Source organism: Manis javanica, chromosome 8 (assembly GCF_040802235.1).
Source record: "Manis javanica isolate MJ-LG chromosome 8, MJ_LKY, whole genome shotgun sequence".
NCBI classification, from domain to species: domain Eukaryota; kingdom Metazoa; phylum Chordata; class Mammalia; order Pholidota; family Manidae; genus Manis; species Manis javanica.
In genome coordinates this window covers 111,503,437-111,520,465 of record NC_133163.1, presented here as the reverse complement: position 1 = coordinate 111,520,465, position 17,029 = coordinate 111,503,437, and the positions used below count along the sequence as shown (strand labels likewise).

Sequence of the window (17,029 nt, the reverse complement as noted above, 5' to 3'; positions counted from 1 at the left end):
CTATCCCCAAAACCTAGTAGTACCTAACATGGCAAAAGGGACTTTGTAGATGTGATTAAAAGGGGAGGTTAAAATGGGGAGATTATCCTGGATTAGTGGGCCCAATGGAAGCAGTGTCTTTACAAGAATGGTCAAGGTCAGAAGGAAGAGGACGTGATAATGGAAATAGATGTGATAGAACGAGCTTGGAAGAGGCTATGCTGCTGGTTCTGAAGATGAAAGATGGGGCCACAGGCCAAGGAATGCTAGTGGCCTCTAGAAACTAGAGAGGACAAGAAAACAGATTCTCCCCCTAGAACCTCCAAAAGGAGCACAGCCCAGCTGACCTTGATTTAAGTTCTGACCTCCAGAAATGTAAGAATAAATCTGTGTAGTTTTAAGCTACTGTGTTAAATTTGTTACAATAGCAAAGTGTTTTCAAAGGCTAAGTACATCTTTTTTTTATTAAGGTTCCATTGATATACAATCTTACGCTCAGGTTTCACATGAGCAACATTGTGGTTACTACATCAAGCATATTATTAAGTCTCCCACACACACCACACTGCAGTCACTGTCCATCAGCATAGCAAGATGCTATAGAGTCACTACTTGTCCTCTCTGCGCTACAATACCCCTTTCCCTTTGGTAACGTTAGTCCATTCTTGGGTTCTGTGAGCCTGCTGTTCTGTTCCTTCAGTCTTGCTTTTGTTGTTATACTCCACAGCTGAGTGAAATCATTTGGTCTAAGTACGTATCTTTGAAATATTTAAGCTCCTTTTCAATGAGAAAGGCATAATTTTTCCTCTGGGAAGTAGGAAGTACCACACCCATTTTTCAGAAAAACAGAATTACTTTAAAAAAACAACCATTCCACGTTGTCAGCCTCTCACGTGAATGTTATTTAAAGGTTTCTAAAGTTATTTATGCCCTTAGTGTGAACACACATAAAACTGATAACTGGTCCAAGCAGTAGATAAAAATAAGAAATCAGGTCCTGCCTGTGGGCAAGTTTGCAAATTTCCATGGTGTAAATACTCACACCATAGACAATTTAAGCTACCAACATGACATCATTGAATACCAAGTTTAGAAAGAGAAGCAGTCAGTTTACATGAGCTGGCAATTAATTCCATAGTTTTCTGATTCATATAGTACTTAATAGATGCCTCATTCTGAGAAGTTCAGGGGTACTATGAGATTCTTTGTAAAAAAGTGCCTATAAATCAAAGTTTGGGAAACAGTACTGTATTCATCTTAAACATTCACACATTAAAGGCTCTGACAAGCTCTACAGTTGTTTTTTTTTTTAATTTTGGTATCATTAATCTACAATTACATGTGCAACATTATGTTTACTAGACTCCCTCCATCATCAAGTCCCCACCACATCCCCATTACAGTCACTGTCCATCAGCGTAGTAAGATGCTATAGAATCGCTACTTGTCTTTTCTGCGTTTTTAAAAGCCTCATTATGCTTGAGCTCAGTGTTTTATACTTGTATTCAGGAATGGACCTACTTGAAGCTCCCAAGTTAGAAAGCCCTCCTTAGGAGAAAGAATACCAAAGGAGGTGCAGTGCCTTGGCAGGCACCCCACAAATGAGAGGTCCTGAAGCTCAGGCTTCATAGCTCACAGCAAATCCACCCCTGCTGGATTGAAACCCTTTCTCACTAACGAACATCCACCACATCACTAGCTCATTGGAGCACACAGCAGGAAATGCTGCCCTGGAGCACAAATGTGAAATGGGAGGGAAACAAGAGAGCGCTTGATGACAAGCTATTATATGCCAATGTGACTATATCCAGAATGTAGCTTTGTTTCCATAGACCATCGCCACAAGTTAGACATAATCTTGTTTCATACACTGCTTCCTTCAGAAAAGTCCTTGCTGTAGTAGTCATTCATATGTGCTTTCAAAATTTGCTAAGCACCAAATGGGAAGGCTACAGAAAAGGCTGAAATGGCCTCTAGAAGCTAAAACTGCTGCATGGATAAGAGACGTGCATCCATGAGGCATGCTGCTTTGCATGACACCTCCTTTTTAGAGAAGAGGGGTCACTGTGTCCTGCTACGGAGATCCAGCAGGCTACAGCCAAAGGCAAGGCGGGGATGGGGGCAGGGCAGAAGAGAGAGGGATTGCCACAGAAACACTGCCCAGAGCAGAGAAGGTCAGCCAGCACAGTCTGCCCTGTCCTTGGGCACTCGGGCGCACTTTAGGCTAGGGGTCTATTTCCAGGAAAAAAATGACCATTCGGTTATGTTTAAGGATCCACAGACATGGATCCATATTCAAGATGTGTTCTCACCAAGTTCAAGATTCTCCTCACTCAAGGAATGGAACCCACCCATATTCTCACACGTGTGATAAGAGGGGAAGATATACAAGAATCAGGGACAATTTGGTTTCTCCCTCAAGCTCAAATGCAAGGTGTACCATAAACTTAACATATTAATTCACATTAAATGTTAACATTCTCAGTTGTGTTCTACTTCTGAGAGATGGAAAGAATCAAACTCATGACAAGGCTAAACTGATGCTTGAAGGACAGAAAGGACCCAAGATTGAGAAGATGGGTGAGTAAAGGTCTAAGACAGAGAATGAACCTGGGACAGAAAGCAATGCCTGGTACACAGTGGGTTCTTTATGAGCACCTGTGGCATGAGCAAATATGAACGTGCCTGAACCAAGTGAAGAGACCATCCAGGTTATCCTGCCCACATCTCAAATCTAGTCACTGCACCTGGAGTTTTGCCATGCATGGCATCAGAACTCCTGCCCTAGCACAGGGAGTTCCTATCCCTAGAATATCCTTGACCCTGGTTAACCTGGACAAAGCTGGACAAGAGAAACGCCCAAAACCCTCTTGCCCCCTTACTAATGGCTTCTGACTTCATCTCAAAGCAACTTTTGAGATTCCAAGTTCACTGAAGTCAAAGCCAAAAATTTTAGTGTTCCCACAGGACAACTCCCAAAAGGAAAAAGACCAACACTAGCCAGAGGGTTGTTTTGGTTTGTTTGTTTTTTTTAACGCAATCAACAAGCTTTAGACCCTGGCCTTTCATCAGAAATAGTTATACAAATTGTGAGTTTTCCAGAGGCTTGTGACATGCTGGTCCAACCTGTAAATCTGGACAATACAAGTCAAGTATCCTGTCTCAGAATCAATCTGGGTCCAGGATAAGAAACACAGCAACTCTGACCGACTGGCAGTGGGTGCTTCTCCTAGAATCAGTAGCAAAATGTCACAATTCTCTAGCAATGTCTGCAGCTGGTACAAAACAAAGTGATGGCACAGGAGCAGTGCAATTACTATCCCCAATGCTAATTTAATAAGGTCCTATATTTACACTTTACACTTAAATATGTATATAAGTATATGCACATAATATGCATCATAATTCTTTTACCCTGATTAGCTTTAAAAAATAAAAACCATATTATAAACAACTACCTCTAAATTGCAACCATAATGTTAAATCCTCCAAAAGACAAAAGAAAAAGAAAACAGAGTGGGAAGCATGACTTCCACGAGTCTAACATGTGGTAGAGCAGCTGCTGGTGAGACAGCCCAAATGTTCAAGCTTGGGCAGACAGCAGCCCCTTCCCTCCCTGGGGGCTGATGTCATGAAGGAAAGGTCCTCCAGGGGTCCTTACCCGGCCCTCAGGGTCACCTGAGCGCCTTGCTTGGCTCCTGTGTGTCATAGGGCCCCTCTGCAGGACCAGGATGACTGACCCTGTGCAGACACCACTTACTGGTCAGGGCACAGTTCTCAAGAGCCTTGCAGTCAGCCTCACTCCCTCAGGAGAGGGAATGCTGGTTCCACCTCACTCCTAATTTCCCTCTTGTTCCTGCTGCGCTATAAACAACACAGGGCTCATCAGTTATGTGCCAAACTGTATGGACAAAAATGTTAGGAGAGCCCAGAGGTGAACATCACCAGCTTCTTAATTTTTAAAAGGATGACACTTGTTTAGAGCTAAGCTTTAGAATGCAAAGCTGTGGGTCCATCTATGGAGGGGAATGAGGCCAAAGGAAATCTGAATAGGAAAAGACCTTTCAGATAGACCTATCTTTACAGACAAGGCTGTCTTTTACTTGCATGAATATATATATTTCCAGAGGGTAAAAGTGGAATAATCTTTGATTAAATATCCTGCCAAATGCACAAAAAGCAAGGAGGTGGCCTGGCTGCTCCCCAGTTCCCTATTTTCCATGAAATAACCACTACTGGATTAGGTCATGTAGTGACTATTTCTAAAGCAGCAAACAATGGCTCTCTGCCAGATATCCTGTAATTAGAGTTTCTGACTGAGGTCTGCTTGCAATGGTTCTCTGAATGCTTTCTGGCCCTGGGCTCACCCCACTACACCCTCTCTAATGCCTATCTTCCTTATGAGCTGTCAGACCCGGACAGCACCCACCAGAGGCGAGGAGGAGTGGGGAACAGGATGGACTGTAAATGTCTGTTGCTCCTCCTACACCCTCAAGTTGGTCAATTCTTTGCACTGCTAGTTGCAGCATCAATGGTTCATAGCTGTGTTAATCAATACATTTTTGCAGATGCTGCTATTAACTGATCATTTAAAGAGGAAGATACAGTTTGGGATGCAGAGGACATTGCACCAAGTTGCTGAACGTAAACACACACGAATCCTGGTGTTTTTTGAAACTAATCATATAAGGAAAAAAGCAGAGTATCCTTAGGCAGTAAGAAGATGGTTCCATATACCCCCAAAGCAATACTACTATGATTAAGACCCTTGCCCAGATGTACCTGTGCCAGCAGACACGTAGGGGCAGGGAGAGCACATTTATAACTAGCACTCTGGGCCACAAACTGCAAACAGGCAGCAGCGAGGCAGTAACTCCACCCCCAGGGCTGTGGCAGACCTTGTTAATCCGTCAGTGTGCTCCCGACCACAAAAGCCGATTTGTCCTCATGAGCTCTCACTTCAGGGGCACCGCAGCCCCTCTAATCACCAGGAGGTGAAACTGAAGATGAAATCCATTCTTATATCTGCGTAAACTTCCGATGCTATTGACAAATGTACTCATCAGAAAGTATTCTTAGATCTGAGAGGCTGGACACCAACATGGGAGGTATTCTTTAAGCAGTCTTGATGGTATTTTCCTAAAGCAGTTTATAATCAAAAGGAGATGAAACAGAACCATGTAAATAACAAGAGGTCAACATGATAAAAGTCCATTGAACAAATGTGTTGAGGATTCTATGGAAATGTTAGAGGATGTACATAAAGGAAATCACAAAATTGAAGAACGATGGAACAGCCAACCAAATCCGTAACATAGCCCGGGAGACCTTCCTGGAACCACCCGGCTCCTCTGAGCCCTGGGAGCATCCTCCCAGGGAGGGGGGACCTGCTCCAGCCACCCTCACCTTTGCTGGTTTCTCTAACACTGCAAAGCTCCTCTACCAACCCAGTCTACCCCACAGCCTTTCCCAGCAGCCTCTACAAGGAAGGCTCTCTGGTCCCTCTCCATCAACACCTTGCCACATACTCCCTAAAATCTGGAGAACTCCCACTCAGGCTATAGGTTCAGCACTTAGATGCCCTTTCTTAAAGAAGGGTTCCCTGATCACTCATGACCATCCCACACCAGGCTTGGGGAGAACTCCTGATTCTGTCACAGCCTTTATCCTTGTTTTCAATGAGACATGGAGTGAATCCTACGTCCGGCTGTGCTTTCACAGAGCTCTGTGAGGGTCAGGCAGATACCTGCTATGCTTACCACAGGATCCTTAACACAAAGCACAGTGAGTGCATGGAACCTGTGACTCAATGAGTTGATAGAGCAATGGATGACTGAACAAACAATATGGCAGACAATTTAAGAATTGAAGGTCGAAGAGGAAGTTAGTAGATCTTTGATGCAGAGGGTGATGGCAATTCATGGGAAAAGTGTGTTATAACGTAAGTTTGAAACAATTAGCCACTGGAACACCCTATAGAGAGTAGAGAAGGCAGGTGAAAACAATACCATGCAGCATGATACAAACCCAAAGCATAGAAGATAAATTTGAGTATATATAAAAATTAAATTTTCTGCAGGGAAAGAGCCAACACCAAGTCAAATGGGGGCAGTATTTGCAGCATGTAACAGAATGCTAATTTCCATACTATATAAAAAGCAAATACAAATTAGTAAGAGACACAACACTACAAGTGGGCAAAGGATTCAGTTAACAGAAAAAGGCATAGAACTGCCATCAGCACATGAATAGATGTACAATCTCACATACAATAAAATAAGCAACATGAGACACCATCTTTGCCTAGCAGCTTGGTAAATACCAAGAAGTCTGACAATATACTGTGTTGGTAAAGGTGTAGGGAAACAGGCACTCTCATACATTGTTGATTGGAAAATTGACACTTCTTTGGAGGGCAGTTTGACAGTATCAAAGATGAACACACTCTGACTCGACCATTCTACCAGGAAGTTATCCCACTGATGTATTCACAGCTGTATACAAACGTGCAAATGTATTCATATCAGAAGCATTGTGTAAACTAGCAAGAGACTAGAAACTAAGTATCAACTGATGGGAAGCCACTTAAGAGATCCGATGCAATCTAATACTGCAGTTCAAGAATGAGGCTGATCTCTACAATCTGACGTAACACAATTTACAATGGTAAAAATCTTCTTTTAAAGTAAGGTGTGTCAGTGTATATAGAATACTCCATTCATGTAAGGGGATGGGAAAAAGTGGCAAAGTTAAGGAAGAAGGAATATAAACATATATTCATGAATATGGACTATTTCTGAAATAATATAAAAGACCCTGTGAACAGCAGTTGTCTCTGGGTAGAGACCTTGGTTTCCAGGTAATAGTGGCTGGAGAGAGACTTTTTATTGCATACCCATCTCTATTGTTTGAAGTTTTTACCACTCGTGAAATTTACCTTGGCAAAAACTAAAATTACATTAAAAACAGGGAAGGGCAGGTGAACCTGAAGTACTAATTATTGAGGAAGGAAACCAGACAAAAGACCTGAGTCACTCAAGCTTCAAATAACCAGGGCAAGGACCAAGGGGGGCATGACCAGGAAACAGCCCTTACCAGAGAGCAGAGGCTTTTGTGTAGCAAGACCCTGGCTGAGTAGAGACCTTGGGCGAGAACCCAGACTCAGAAGTAAAGCACACAGCTCACCCTACAAGTAGGCTCCAAGCTAGCAGGTGACTCAGTCCAGAGAAAAGAGGACTTCACAGAAAATTCAAATATTTGAGACTTGCTAACACCAAAACTGGAAATCCATGCATGCCCCTAAAAAGCTACCTTGGTAACAGTCAACAGTACACAGAAAATTTGCCGTCTGGATTTCTGCAGACCTATCAAATTCTTAAACTTTGAGGGGTTGGTTGTCACAGAAAGATCAGTCCGGATGGTGACTACAGCCATGGAGATGAATAAAGATGTAAGAAGTTACAAACCAAAATCCTCAGGTTTCTATGTCAGGTTGTTCCCTAGGTCCCTGTGGCTGATGCAGGTGACAGCCTCTGAATGAGCTGCCCAGAACTGAGCCTTGTCAGAGCTAGAGGTTTTTGCTCAGAAAGCACCATTTGTAATAGAAGTTTAAGCTCATGATACCAGGTGGACACACCAAGTTCCTCAGCCCAGGAGTGAACACCTAGTCACTTCTACCCCTCTGTTCAGAGCCTGTTTCCCAATACCTCTTTCAACAAAACTATCTGAAAATAGAAAGCAAATGACATAAGCTGTGGTCTCTCTCAGAAATTATGTCAGATGCATCTGGATGAGAACTCGCAAGTGCCCGCCTGGCAAAGGCTTCTCTGTGCTGAGTCAGAGCACAGGCACTTCTCGCTGCCCTGTCAGTTGTCAGGGATTTTTGGACTCAGCAAGTTTCACAAGCACACTTCTGTAAATATACATTTTAGTGAATAAACCAAAGGAACTTTAGTCATTTAATTACATTAGCCAAGTAACAGTTTTATCCATAAGTATTTAAATAAGCTCAACAACTTCTACTAAGTTGCCAGCAACGTTGTAAAAGCTCAGTAAGATACCTTCTGCAGTTTCTTGGCCTCTAGGAACCCAAACCTCAAAACATTTAGAGGTAACAGACACAACACACATTAACATGACTCTGACATATTTTTCAAACTGCTGTCACATTCTCTCATACTTACATGTATGTGGTACATGTGTATGATACCCCATAGACTTCCAGGCCAACAAAGCATGGCTGAAGCATGGTGAATGATATATAGAGCTGCTCAATAAATGGTGTGTGAATATGTAAACAAATTTATCTGTGTGACAAATTCATATTTTGTGGAAATAGACGAGACAGGAAAAAGGTAAACAATTCCCATTTTCATGCAGGATAATTAGATTATAAAATTCACTCAGATTCAGAATGGATCCTAGCCCTCCACAGTTCAGAAACATTAGAGACTCTTAGAATCTCCTCAGTGTTATTTAATTTCCTCACTGTCATCCTAAATTATTTTCTCTTCCAATGGAAGATTTTTTTTCCCCTGATGGTGACTGTACTTCTGTGATGAGTTATAATATATATTTGGTCATTCAGATGACCAAATATAAATTTTCCAGGTGTAGCTGACCTTCATCCACAGTTCCTGAAAATACTTTAAAGCCCTAAAGGTGAAATGGGTCATGTTAATCAGAAACTTTTGGGCTTGGGGGCTGGAGGGTGAATCAGCCAATGGCCAGTGATCTAGTCAATCACGACTAAGCACTGAAGCCCCCACACAAACCCAGGTGAGCAGTACGTCACTCTCCAGCATCCTGCTTCTCTGCTGGAGGGAGCTTCATGCTTGGGGAACCACAGAGCACCCATGGGCCACCAAACCAGGCCCCAAGCTCCACGAGGATAGAAACTCTGTTTTTTGGGACCTGCTCTTATGTATCTTTTTATCTGGCTGTTAACTTGTATCCTTTATGGTATCCTTTATTAAACTGGTAAACTAAGTGTTTTCCCAAGTTATGTGAGCTGCCCTAGCAAATTAATCGTGGGAACCTCCAACCTGTAGCCAGTAGGTCAGAAGCACAGGTAGCAGCCTGGGGCTTGCTACCGACGTGTGGAGTCGGGGGTGGAGGGCAGTCCTGTAGGTCAGAGCCCTTAACCTGAGGAGTCTGGTCCTGTGTCCCAGCAGATAGTATCAGAAATGAGTTGAATTCTCGGACACCTGCTGGTGTTAGAGAATTGCTTGGTGGTATGCATGGGGGAAGACACCCTCACACACACACACACACACACACACACACACACACACACACACACACACACATTGGAATCAGGTCCAGGAACCCAAAAGGAGTTGTTCTATTACTATTGTGTATACTATTGTGATATAAACACACACATACACCTTCTTTCCAAGAGATTCTTATGGTAAGTCTAATAAATATGCAATATTAAACTTTTTAAACATACATATACATAGACAGTGAATGAACCTTAGCCCAGCTACTGTAACACAGAATAAGAACTGTGATTCTGAATTACAGGTTTGTTATCTACATATATATCTAGAACTAAAAGAGTAACAGTCCCTTCCTAAGTGTCCTCTGAAGCATGTGACAGGCCTAAGGCCATACCTAGGACCTGAGCCCTACATAAGCTTCCACAATATGCACTCCTATCCTGACATTTATTCAGTAGAAAGGAAATCCATGAAACACAAGCACTAAAACCAGTAAGGGGCATAGAAATGGATACACAGAAGTTTCAGGTCCTCCTTAAGTTAGTTATTTCCTTATAGACCAAATGATGCAATGTTCCCTTTCTCCCCTCGGAACATTTTTCCAAACAGGGAAAGCTAAAGAAAGTTGCATAAATCCCATATTTGCTGAGCTCTAGGCTCCTTCAGCATCCAAACTGAAACCACCAAACTCAAACAAACCACTTGTCAATGTTTGGTTTCAAAATTTCAGAGTCTGAGACTGCATGTGGTCCTTCTGGGCACAAACCCTGAGAACCCACACACACAGCATAGCCGCAGGCACAGTTCCTCCCCCTCAGAGGGGGTGTCTGGGGGTCCCCGAGGTCCGACACATGTTTCAACTGCCTAGTTATGTAATTACCTAATTTTGTTTAATATGGCACCAGCATGCAGTCAAATTATATCCACAAATATGTAGAAGAGAATGTCAGACTTAATTAGGTGTTTACCCCAATGTGCTGCTCTGATCTCAGATTCAAAAACCTAATGCTATTGAACTAGGTCTTTTTTTTTTTTTAATGTTCACTTTCATGTATATACACATATATAAAAAAAACATGCTCCCATCCTCCATGGGGGGGGGTGCTGTATGCACACGGCCACATGTTCCCCAAGCCATGGCCAAGGCGCAGGGACACTCTGGGCAGACACACCCCTCTGCTTGAACCCAGGGAGCCCCACAGAGGTGTCCACCCATCGGAGTGGTTTCCAGTCAAGCCTCAGCCGGCAGCTCAAGGTCATCATTTCCCAACAAGAATCCTGAGGCAGGTATGCAATCTCTGGGCTCCTCCCTTGTGCTTCATAATCCAAATCACCACCATCATTTTGGGAAGGCTTTCTAAAAATTTCCCTCCTTTACAACCTTTCCCATCTCCTCCAGGAAGCTTTCAAGACTTTCAAACCAACCTCATCTATCCAATAGCTAAAACTGATTATTACTCAATAATTGTCCCAGGAATAATTTACCCTGAATTATTCATGCTCTTACATCACTTTGAAATTGTTCCCTCTAATGATCTCATGGGCTGATTTTAAGTACTGAGTCATGTTTCATACTTTATTCATGTTCCACTTGTGTTGAAATACAACACAGGGCACCAGTAGATGCTCAATAAACACTAGTTGACTGAGTCTCAAACAGCAGGAATGGGTTCCCTGCAGTACATCAGAGCTCCTGCAGCAGTAAAGCCAACATGCCCAAGAATGTGGGTGCAAATCGCTGACTCAAGTAAGTGCTCAACTTCCCAGCACAAACTGCTCCTCCCAAGTAATCCAGATCATATGCCATTTGGAAGACAAAGGTCTAGGAACGAAAAGAGCAGCTGAAGTCCTAACTGGAGCTGGCATGATCTAAGCAGGGAGAGCTTGGACAAGAAACAGCAGTTGCAGAGTTGGTTTTGATAGCTGCTCTGATTTAAGTTGTGCCATGAATGACCCAATAAAACACATACACCATTTTCAAACTCATACAAATTTACCTTCTTCTTAAGAGACAAATTGTTTGACCTTCCAGACAGTGGTATGTGTCCTAATGTCAATTCACATAATTTTCTCTTTGAAACACCAATAGGCGAAATCATTACTCATGCTAGAAGTCTAATAAAAGTGTTCAGAATATATAAATATAGTAACAAAGACCTATTTTTAAACTTGTACATGTCTATATAGTCCCAAAAGCTCAAAGATGACTAGAATAAAAGCTTTTTAGAATATCATAGAGAAATAAAATCAAAACCTATTTTCTTACCAGTTGGTGCCAGGTTTAAGGGAATTGCCATATTTAGCTCATTTTTAAAAAATTCTAACCAGTAAATAATTCACTTCCTGGATGAAATAAGATACTTCTCAGGAGAATATCAGAATTACTGGCCTGAATCATCCCTGCTAAGGAAGTTGAACACAAGTGCAGATACTCCAGCATTTAGCTATGTTTACTTCTAAAGTGTTCCTTATATTTCTGATATTGGTGTGCCCGCTGTTTCAGGAATTCACAATTCAAGTCATGCTATGTATCTTATCAGGAGACAGCCAGCACATCTGCCAGCTTCTACACCCAAAACCACCTCAACTCTGTTCGAGTCCGGCAAGAAAACATTGAAGATGCTTTCTTCCTATACCTCCTGTGAAAATCACCAGTAATTCAACACACTGACCAGAGTGAAGTTCCCCACTGAACTCCAACTGGCACAGCCAAAAATCTGCAAAGTAACTAAACCCTGTACAGTTGAGAGGTCTAGAATAAGGTGGGCAGGGGTACATTCTTAATGTAAGCCACACTTGCCAGAAACTACAACATGGAGTTGGATATACACAATCATAACACATGTGCTTCTTCTAAACTATGAGACTTTTGTTTTTTTTAAAGCACCTAAAGGGAAGGGTTTAGGCATTTTCACAAACCAGTTAATCAGTTCGTCCTCCCAGCTTCCCAGTACAGCCAGGTCAGATGTGCCAGGAGACCCATACTCCTCCCCTCAGTGGGCTGCCACCAAGCATCGCCTCTACCTCCTTCCTAAAAATGGTGTCATCACACATCAACACACCCCCACAGTGGATGCTCAGGGCTCACCCTGATCCCCAGGCCAGAGCAACAAGCATAGGTAGGCTGGACCTGTCAAAATTAGCAAGCTGATCTCCTGCCAGTTTTCAGATAGAAGTCTCCCCTGGGAAGCTTTTAAAAATAAGGTCCTGTGAGGATAAAGATAATGCAGTGTGGATATACACATATTAATGAACCCTAAGAAAGGGAATATTGCCATTTGTGACAACATGGATGGGCAAAGCCAGATAAGTCAGAGAATGACAAATACCAGAGATCTCATTTTTATGTGCAAAATTTTAAAAAAAGCCTGATCCAAGCTCATAGACTATACATCATGAGGATGTAACGTGTAGCATGGTAACTATGGTTAATAATCCTGTGTTCTATATTTAAAAGATGCTAACAGAATATATCTTAGAAGCTCTCATCACAAGAGGAAAAAATAGTTATGTGTGGTGATAGATTAGTAGACTTACTATGGTGATCATTTCACAGTATGTACAAATAAAGTCATTATGTTATACACCTGAACAAATATGCCACTTATACCTCAAAAAAGTTTTTTTTAAGTTGAGTGGGTATCCAACTTCAAATTTTTTAGGAGTCATGTTGAAGAGACTCTTATGTATCCCAATAAAAGTTTTTAAAACCTGAAAAATTAAAAAAAATTTTAGAGTCCCAGGCCGAGTACAAGAGGCAGATTCAGCAAGTCTGGATGGATTTCAGTAGACAGCATTTTTCAAAGCTCACTAGGCTGATTTTTGAAGATCCACAAAGGATTAATGCATACTCAATTTATATTACTGATAACTCAAAGGACATGTTATAACCTTACCTACAGAAAATAGCTGCACTCTCGGAAATCCCACATTTGCAACCTAATGCAGAACGTGTGACACCTGGCACATTCATCAACAAATGACTTCCTTCCACATAGGTACCCACCAGGTTCCACAAACTACACTTCGAGAAAAATAAGCACACATAACTTTTTAAAATAGCTTCTTCCTCTTCTCAGAAGCATTTCCCACATTTCAAAGTGGGGAAAAAAGCCTAAAGACATTCCCCTGTGAATATGGAAAGCCAAACTTAACCCACTCTGGGTATACAGGGCAAGGGGTGAAATCGCCCTTGAAATGGCCAGCGGTCAAGGTAGGTCAGCTTCCTGTGCTTTGTTCCTTGAACCAAGTGTACAATCCTGCTCCTACTGTTGTTCTTAAAATAAACTCTAGATGTACAAACATTATGTCTATATTAAACACAGACCACAGAAACCAAGGAAAGGAGGATATGTCTGTGAGGACATCCATGAAGACAAACAAATGTTTCTGGTTGTAAACCTTTACTGTTCCCATGAACCCCACGCAAGCTACAAATTACTTGCTGAGACTTGAAGCCATCACCACCAGATGTGACCCCCTTTCTCCCTCTCCCATCACTCCTCCACCCTAATTCCTGAGATTCTCTGTAAAAATGCAAGTCTACCCAGGAAAGCTAACATTTATGAACTATTAAATGTTGTTTTCTAACAAATAAATGAATCTCCCAGTTCCTGAAAACAGGCTATGAACAGTGAGGAAACCAGAGACCATCAGAATGGGACTGGGGGTGAAGGATGATAGTGAACAGTCAAGAAAAGGAGGCTAAGGGTCCTAATGGTTACTCCACTGATGGGGCCCTGGACTCTTTGAAGAGACAAGCTCACACTGCACTCAGGGGAAACACACAGGTCAGACAACCTTCAAAGATGTATTGATGCCTTCCAAATGTCCAGCACCAGCCATGGTCCTTGTGTACAATCTTCAGGAAGGTTTGAGGCCAGGAACTGGCAATTGTGAGACATTGAAGGGCAACAAGATGGGGGAGTCAGGGAGACTTCCCAAGGAAGGGGTCCCAGACCTGAGATCTGACCTGCAGGATCACTGGCTAGGTTAAGTGTGCAAGGAGAAGAAACAGTGAGGGTGTGGGCCCAGAGGCAGGGCAGGGGTCCCCAGGGACCTGGATCCCAAGGGTGCTGTCCAGAGGCAAAGGAGCATCTGGAGATTTCAAAGGGAGCGTCTGACCCTATCTGCAGGTCAGGAGGACTTCTCTTGACTGTGGCCCGGGGAATAAGGCAGGGCAGCTGGGGGAGGCAGTGGGTCTTTCCAGTACAGCTTTCCACTGGGAAAGAACATTAAAGGCTTGGTACAGACTTGTGATTTGGGCCGCATAACAGGAAACACAACAAAGTGAAGTGAAAAAAGGAAGGAGTACTTGTTTTACAGGTGCAGTAGGAAGGTAGTTCTCTGGAAAGTCAGCACAGACACTAACAAGAAAACCCAAGCCCACCAGCATTGCCATGCCATGAATCCAACCCCAGCCTACAGAAGACAAAGGGGATGCTCACTCAGATGGACAGTTATACCAAGGCTCCCCAAGCCATCACATCTTTCCCGGAAATCTACAACTCGCCTCACTGACAATGTCTCTGAAGACTAGACCTCTAGCTACAATTAGAAAGTGAACAGTTAGTTGATTGCTCTATCCCTAGGGTTCAGACAGAATAAGGACTCACTCGATGTAGGTTAAATTGGTGGTTCTCTACTGAAGTGGTTTTGTCCCCATGAAGCATTTGGCAATGTCTAGAAACATGTGTGATCATCTCATCTTGGAGAGGAAGATGCCACTGTCAACTACTGAGTGGAGGCCAAGAATGCTGGTAGCATCCCAGTGTACGGGATGTACACTGTATAACACATCACATTGCATAACACATGTACATAACCAATATCGCCCACAGAAGCTCCCAGCAGCTGCAGGTCCTCCTCAACTGCCTCCTTCCCCAGATGAAATAAATTAGCCCAAAATATCAATTGTGCGAAGGCTGAGGAACCCTAAATTAAATCAAATCCATTTAAGAACACCAGTGGCAGCTGGCTTAGCTGTAGCATCAGGGCAGATGGCTCCCGACACCTGGGAGGCTCAGCCTTGTCACCTACAGGGCTGGGCCTGCTGCAGAAGGTTGGGGGTGTCTTGCCAATGGGTTCAGCCCCAGGCAAGTTCACCATGGATTCAGTGGGACTGAGGAATGACAATGGAACATTCTTAGGGTGAAAGGGTTTATACCCAACTTTATTCCCACAGCGGCAGGTCAATGACTAGAAACCAGTCCACTCAGAGTCTGCAGGCAGCAAGCCGGTCTCTGCCTCTGGGCCTCTCTGCCTGCACAGCCATCTAAGTCTCTGTCCTCAGTGCTGCCACCACTCCAGTCTTTCCCCTCTTACAGCCATGCAGCTGTGCGGCCATGCCACCATGTCACCCAGAGCTCTGGGGCAGAGATCTGTATATAGTCAATAACATTGCCCACACGTATGTAGTGAGCTAGCCAACCAGGGTTGAGAATCCTGGCCACAGGAACCTTCATCTTATCCACGGCGGGTAAGAGCACCAGGCTGACTGCACCCACCTCCCACCTGTCAAAGTCAAATATGGCCAAGTTCTCCCCATCTCTCACCCCAACTTTTCTGCTCCACTGCCTCGTCCTGCCATCTTCAACTCCCACTTGGGGGGCTTACCCCAAGTCACTGATGAGGTGAAGAATATTTCACAACTGGGGCTATAGCAAAGCCAAGGTATTATGGGGCTATAGCAAAGCCAAGGTATTATTGGCCAAAGAAGATAAAACCAGGGAACCTCACACGGACAGAAGTTTATGCCCCAGGTGATCAATCTGAGTGATTTAAGACCCCCTCCCGCAGTTCCAGGGAGACACACCACCTAGCCCTGCTCTGCAGACCCATAATTTCTAACACCTGTGAACAGCAGGCTACAGTGCACAGAACCCATCACCAATATCGCCCACAGAAGCTCCCAGCAGCTGCAGGTCCTCCTCAACAAGTTCTGTCGACTGTGCCTCATAAAGAGCCCTCTGACCCTGTCCCTGCTCTTCCTCTCCAGCCCTTCTACCACCATTCATCTAGGTCCCCATTTCTCACCCAGGCGGTGCCAACTTTTTCAAACTTTTGTAGTAAGCTATGAATAGACAGGAGGTGTCTGGGAGGCACGTTGCAAATACGGACTTAGTAGCTCAGGATGGGGCAAAGCAGTCTGCCATTTTACCAAGCACACAAGGTACTTCTGATGCTCAGACCCCACACAGACAAGCAGGCTTTGAAATCACAGCCCCCGGAGAGCTGGCACCGGGGTCATCCCTGTGTCCCCACATTCACCCAAGGCAGGCTCCCATAAAGCTGCAGCCCAACTAAAAACCACAAGACAAAGACAGGACTGGCCAGCTTGCTCCCAGCAGTCCCTCAAATTCAGGTGATGCCAATGACTTCATGGGGAGTGATTTTAAGTAAATTTCCATATTTGACACTTAGTACCCATTACCATAGAAAGAATTCACCAGCCAGTCCAGGTTAAGATGTACCCAGGTCTGAAAGGCTCTTATTCACATTCTCTCTTCTCCCTTCCACTCCCTGCCCACAGCAGACACTCTTCTCTCTCCCTGGATCTGCCCACCTCCCCTCCCAATCAAAGCCATGGCACTTAGGTATGTACCAGGCTCCCGGCCTAGGTCAGAGACCCCAGGAGGGCAGCAACAGCTTTGTTCCTCTAGCTCCTGAGGTTATCTGCTGCAGGGCCTGACAAATGTTTGCTAAAATGGCAAAATGAAATGCAGGGGAGGGGAAAGGTGAATGGTTTCAGGTTGTACCTTTCCCCAATGCTAAGACACAACACAGGTGCTCAGCAGCCCCACAAAAAGGCATGAGGGGAGCATGGC

At 43.8% G+C, this 17,029-nt stretch overlaps 1 protein-coding gene across 4 annotated transcripts in view; it reads right to left on the bottom strand.

The window, feature by feature from the left end:
• TLN2 (talin 2) overlaps nt 1-17,029 on the bottom strand; it is a 440,089-nt gene that overhangs the window by 396,631 nt on the left and 26,429 nt on the right. The window lies entirely within an intron of this gene.